Here is a 6,572-nt window from a genome sequence, read left to right on the forward strand (position 1 = left end):
ATGTCAGAGCGGCAATCTCGGTGGACCAGAAGGCCGCATTCAGTTTCAGTTTTCCCATGAGTGAACACTACTTATTCGTAGACTTCTATTTGAAGCAGTTAGGTGGAAGGGGTCAATAGCTGTTACCCTTAGTTTCTACTTTTTCTTTTGATTTTATGCAATACGAAAAACAGTCCGTCTTTTCCGACACAAAGTTTGATTCTGCTTTTGATTCCTTCTTGTGGCAATTCTCTATGTCTATAGCTAGAAGTCCTGTATAGTTATATGATATTTAGTGCGGCAAGCAGTGACATCTAGCTTCAGTTTTTTTTTTTTTTTTGCTGTTAATTTCTATTTTTCTCTTTTGTGGGTGAACTTGTTGAAAGGAGAGGAAGTAAAATGCCTTACACCAAGATACAGCAAATGGGCATTTTATTTAACAACCTTCCATTGGATATAAAGGGAGAGATTGGTGTTATTCCCCGGAAACCGTCGCTTTATGGAAGCGGCCAGCGCCGAAAGCTGTGGCTCACCCGTCATGACTGGAGCTTTGGTATATCTTTACCTGGACCCTCCTCGGGTAGTTGCATAACCCCTAGGGCCATTACTCACACATCAACTATCCATACGCCCACTCCTTCCTTTTGTAATTCATGAACTTCCTCTAGTCCACCTGGTTTAAGTTAGAGGCCATTTTACATTACAAATCATCTTTTCATTGCAATACATCTTAATATTATGATACATACATCTTCTTATTAACACGCTATACACTACACTTCCTTCTCCCCTGATACATGTCACATTTCAAAACTGTTCTAATATTTTGACGGAAATATAACTTAGTTCCCAGACTAGGATAGTAACTTGCAGGATCCAAAAGACGGTTTCATACCTGTCAAGCTGATCGGTCAATATTTTCCAAGTTTCAGATCCCGGGGAGCTTTTTTGCAGGTTGTTCTGTAACTGAACGGTGTGAAAAATTCAGTGGAAAAAGTTTAGAAAAAGTCGAGATGAATGACTGAGAGCCTGGTGATGGACCAAAAAGTGACATAATTCTTGCAAAATTCAAGAGACTAAATCATGAGTTGCACATTTGGAGTAAACTGCATGTCCTCATGCCACTTTATACCGTACACAGAAGAACTGCGTCAACTTGTCTGGGTAATCATCTGGTGATGAACCTTTCAAGAAGAAAAAGTCAAATCCTAAATATTTGTAATCACTTGAGTAACTCTTAGCTTAAGTTGCGGTAGTTCATTATGTTCCTCTTTAGCACTTAAAAAATTATCTATAACCAATTTTCATTATTGGTCGTTAAAGGCGAGGAGCCAATCCAAATAACTTCCCCTCAATAAATATGTGACCTCAAATAACATTAACAACACGAGATCTCCATCCTAGTTAAACGGAAAATTTGTACGTACTAGCTTTTCTTGTGCTGGCTGCTTTGTTAGCCATAGATTTCTCCATCATACTCCACTCTGAGATGCTGGATATCTCCACCTTAATACCTTGGTAATGGAAAAATACACCAAAAATCAATAGTAAAACGGGGCTGTATCATCATCTCTACATCCCTATATATTGGAGGAATAACATAGAAATATGACAGATAGTAAAATCAAACCCCAACCTGTTTCGTTCAACTTCTCAAGAAGCAAATTTAGTTGCTCCTCAGTTTCTTTCTCCATTTCCACTGCTTTCTTCGAATGGTCACGAAGTCGTTCTCCTAAATTTTTGGGAAAAAAAGAATCAGTCAAAAACAGCAAGATGATGATGATGATGACTTTATTTAAACTCGGATGAAAATGAGGCTTGTTAGGCCTCTACCAATAGAGATGTTAATATACCGAGAAAAATATATGAATATAAATTACAGAGTGGTTTACGAAAACGACTGGTTTACGAAAACATCACAACTGAAATCGGTCACAAAAGGATATATTCTGGTAATGACCATATTTGTAAAACATGAAGATTGACAGCAACATTACCAAGGTTCAAAATGGACTTTTTTGCGTAGTGCATCAAGAGGTCAGTTAACGTATCAACTCGATGGGCTGGAGTCATTTCTTTCGTTACATTTGCCGTTGGCCTTAAGTAAGCACTTTCTCTCCATCACTCAACCCGAACCCTTCTAGCCTTCTTCCACTGTAGTTGACCTAGTGTTATAATGCAAAAGAACAAAAAATGAATCATGAAAACATTAGCTGTTTTTAAGTAAGGATGCATGCGTTCTACAATAACTATTAACTCCTCAAAAGTATTCAATGGGCATATCTGTCAAAATACCTGAGAAGAAACTTTGTGTCCATAGCAGTGAAATGCTGATATCGCAAGAATAACATTTTCAAGCAATGTTTCCTGGTGCGTATTGTACAGTGCAAATAAAACAATAAAACAATCGTTTAACAAGTAAAAATACTAGAGTACCACGACCAAGATTTCAGTTGAAATAAAACTGCAAAAAAATCTTACTCTCAAATATGTATCCAGCACACATACAATATCATAAAAGAAGTGAATGTTGATAGCTTTGTCTTGTACATGATTTTTAATCCATTTCAGCAAATACACAGCGTTTCCAATCCTGTTTGATAAAATTATAATCATCATTAATAACCATTAGGATGCTGTAATTGAATCTTGCCCTAGTTTCATTGAGTGCCCTAATGTAATTGGTTTATTACATAGGGTTACACTATACAGCTGTGCATATTAAGTAACACACAAAAAAATCTTTCTTTGGGACCCAACATTGGTCATGTAAATTTGCTACTAAGAATTCAAAGTAACTTGTCTCTGAATTTTTACATCTTACAATTTAACATTAAGTAACTCTATAAATTACATATTGCTTGACAATAGCCAAACAAAAATGTAAATATAGGTTTTAGTATATATTTCATTTTGCATGTACATACTCTTCTCCTCTCCTTAAGCTGAAAAACTTGAGTGGCACTTCTTGCTTACAGCCTCCTCCAAAGAGGGCAGTCTCATCCAGCTTTGTTGATTTGTTCTTGGAGCAGAGATTGGACCCAGCTTGAAACTGCTTACATTGCTCCTACAACAAAAAACTTTTAACTTAAATTTTCAACTTCCTTCACACCTTTCCAATTGAAGGTTTCAAATTAAACCATACTTAATGAAGATAATAAACAGTCCAGTATTGTTCTTGAAGCTCACAATTCACAAGGTTCCTGTACAGTTTACATACTAGCAAACTAGCAAACTAACAATATATTTGAGCAACATGTGTTTTGGAATGGACTAGTACAATTAGAAATTAAAAATCACATGATGGAAAAGAAGGCAAGGAAAAATTAGCAGAAAACAATCATCACTTCTCAATTTGTAATCAATTTCAAACTTAGACAACAAAATAAATTTACTGCTTCACAACCCCTCCTCTTTTATTTGGGCTTGGGACCAGCAAGAGTGATGGTAGACACCCTTGGCAGAGTTAATTGTGCAAGCATATATCAATATATTACCTCTACAGACCATAAATTAATTACAAAAAAAGAAGAAACAAACTTTACTTGAAAAAGAAAGGATAAAATCAAAGAAAAGAGAGGGCTGCAATAAAGGTTATGTACTGTTCTTAACCTGAAAATTCACAAGGTTCCTGTAAAGTTAACATAACAAACTAACAATATATTAGAGCTACATGTATTTTGGGCAGACTTATAAGCAGCCAGAACCAAAGTAACCAACCCTTCAAACTTTACTATATTTGATTAATACAACACCTTCATATATAATAATAATAATAATAATAATAATAATAATAATAATAATAATAATAATAATAATAATAATAATAATAATAATAATAAAGACTTTATTTATACAGGGTAGCATGTAATAGCCACAGGCTAATAAACTTGTGGCCCTGACTTAATCAACTAATTACAAGTTAAAAAAAAAACACTTAAAATTACCACAAGAAAAACATGCAAAGAACATAATTGTTACTTTTGGTATCTCGTTGCAATGGTTGAGTAGTAGCATATGTAATACTGGGTAACAAAAGGTAAGAATAAAGCAACAACACACAAAATAAGGGGAAAAGATAGTCTTAGTTGAGACACCGTTGACTTGCTGCTTGGTCTTTTGCTGTAATTAGCCAGAAACCTATCTACTTTTTCTTGGCTAATAAACAGTTCCTCTCCATGCTTGGAAGACTTTCAACTGGTTCCAGCACTGCATTTGCAGACACATCCAAACAATGCATCAATGGAGACATATGAACTTCCATTCTTCTACAATCAAATGCAAAAAAGCAAAATTACAAATGTCATGTTAGAAATATTTCTTAAGCCAAAATAAATTAAAAAATGAGGAAATAGCTCCGGCTGAGAAGGTCCAAATTGATGTTTCTTGTGTGAAGTAATATCATGTCATTCATTATGCCTACATATACAATGATTTTCTCAGATTTACTATCATGGTAGACATTAGTCACTGAAGGATAACTCTCATGAACCTTAGGACATGCAAGACATTCATGATCATTCTCTTAACAAGGATTGAAATACTTCAGATTGGTCAACATGCTGGACATAAACCGGAACTCACAGAAACAATCTCTGACAAGGATCCGGTGGATGTCCTTTATCTACAGAAGAACAAATCATTTATTTATTGTATAACTTAAGAAAAAAAATTGTATTCCTGAGCATAAGATAAAAAACTTCTAAATGAATACTTACATAAACCTTGGAAGCAGGTGGGACCAACCATTGTAGTGCCTGACAAATTGACTTTAAAGATACCCTACATTTTAGGAAAATGTATTGGAGCAGGACCATGAATCCAAGGTCAAAGGCTACCTGGGGTTGTTTTGGTGTAGATGGCCAGAAACCATTCCTCACCAGGGTTATGGCTTCTGGTTCATGCTCACAGCATTTGATTTTAATGAGATGTTGCTTCCCTGTACAAACACAAACAACATATCATGTCTATGCTGCTCTTCTTCTATTGTTTATCAATTCCCACCCATGCTCAAAAGAGTGATAGTTATTCTCATGAAAATGAAAAAAGACTCAAAAAATACAAGCTTCTGCAATATACAGACACCTGTCTAGGTTAGAATAAACCAGACTTAGTAATGGAAAATTTGCAGTTAACTTATTAGTTACTCTCTGTAATGTCCTTGTTACAAAACTTTCTAAACCAATATAATCAACACCTTAAAACCAGTAAAAACAGAAACAAAGACCTTCCTAGAAGAGGTAACCTAAACATTTAAATAAAAGAAAAGAACAAGAAAAAATGGAACCTATCTCAGAATAATTATAATAGTTACAAATTGTACTGCTGTCAGTTACTTACCATGCAAACCAACAGCTATAATATCACGCACATATCCATGATCCAAGTTGTGAGGTGTAGTCCAGACACACTCCTCAAACTGATATGGTACAAATCTTTCATCCTAACAGTATATTATATCTTTTGTTATTAGGTGATTATAAATCACATACCCCTTAATTCAGCCAACTCTTTCAAAATTTCCAAAAACGGACTTAACTACTTTCTGAATCCAGGGAAAATGACATGTACATTTGCAAGAAAACATAATGCTCCCTGCTCTCGCTTTATCCTCTGTACAAAAATGGGGCAGGTTTTACTGACATAATACACATTGAAGTTGAGAAAAACTACAGAAGTTTTAAAAAGTAATAGTGCAGTAACAGTAAGAAAAAAGACGACAGTATGCCGCCCTGAAATAAAACCACAAGACAACATACAACAAACGAAACTGGCAAACGGCCAGAGTAGACATGCAATTGGGTTTCACAACATCATTGAATATTTAAAGAAAGCTGACGAGATTGTGCTCCAAAAAACTTAAATTCACCTTCCAAACTTCTGGGTGATGAAGTGATCAGCTACCTCCTGCGTGAACCAAATTGATGTGCTTTTCACACATTAAGTGCCCAGGACTGCAGTCAAGGCATCTGCTGCATGCCTTTTCTTCGCAAAAAGGAATGACACACATCTGCTCCAAAGGCAAAGCCTGTCTTGTCAAGAGTGCTGAGACAAGCAGCTCTCTTGCATTGAGCCAGGACGCAGCCAGCGTGGCTTTCCTTCCATGGTAAGCTTTCAGCTTGCGCCTCAGCCGTACTTTTGTAACCTTTTAATTTTTTTTTAGTTCTTAAGCCATGAGGTTCGTCAATATTGGGAAGGTCTTCTTGATCTGGAGAAAAACCTCTGCCTGCGTTCAAAGATCAGGCGGCCACAGGCGTTGAATCAATAAATTGCTGGGCATATCAAACAGGAATATCGAACAGGAACACTAAACTTCGCCTTCCTCACAGCTTTTCCCCCTTTGAAAGTTACTAAATTCAAATTTTTCTTCGATCTAAAATCTCGTTTAGGAGGCATAATGGTATCCAAATCGCGTTTCAAGGGGTTAGCTGGCTGTGAGACCAGGCCTTGATTTCCTTCATCTCACGATAGGTAAATAGGCCCCACTTTGACCGCTTGTATGCGTCAATTTGATGCTAATTAAATCCGCATGTAAGCGGTTAATTTCGAGCGAATCGGGTGTGTGTCGTTTTCCGTGTTCAGTCCGCGCGGGA

General features: G+C 36.2%; 1 protein-coding gene and 1 pseudogene across 2 annotated transcripts in view; one reads left to right on the forward strand and one right to left on the reverse strand.

The window, feature by feature from the left end:
- Window positions 1-6,572, forward strand: part of LOC111344545 (uncharacterized) — a 94,660-nt gene that overhangs the window by 58,560 nt on the left and 29,528 nt on the right. The gene's annotated exons all lie outside the window — the stretch shown is intronic.
- LOC148735862 (uncharacterized) lies at window positions 266-6,542 on the reverse strand (annotated as a pseudogene). Its single transcript, XR_015999223.1, has 12 exons — window positions 5,849-6,542; window positions 5,320-5,422; window positions 4,698-4,918; window positions 4,472-4,603; window positions 4,077-4,247; window positions 2,907-3,046; window positions 2,461-2,572; window positions 2,275-2,358; window positions 1,977-2,144; window positions 1,616-1,711; window positions 1,407-1,493; window positions 266-1,163 (listed from the first exon to the last, which is right to left on the reverse strand). The product of XR_015999223.1 is annotated as an uncharacterized LOC148735862 (transcript).

The sequence above is a fragment of the Stylophora pistillata genome, chromosome 3 (assembly GCF_964205215.1).
Source record: "Stylophora pistillata chromosome 3, jaStyPist1.2, whole genome shotgun sequence".
Taxonomy (NCBI): domain Eukaryota; kingdom Metazoa; phylum Cnidaria; class Anthozoa; order Scleractinia; family Pocilloporidae; genus Stylophora; species Stylophora pistillata.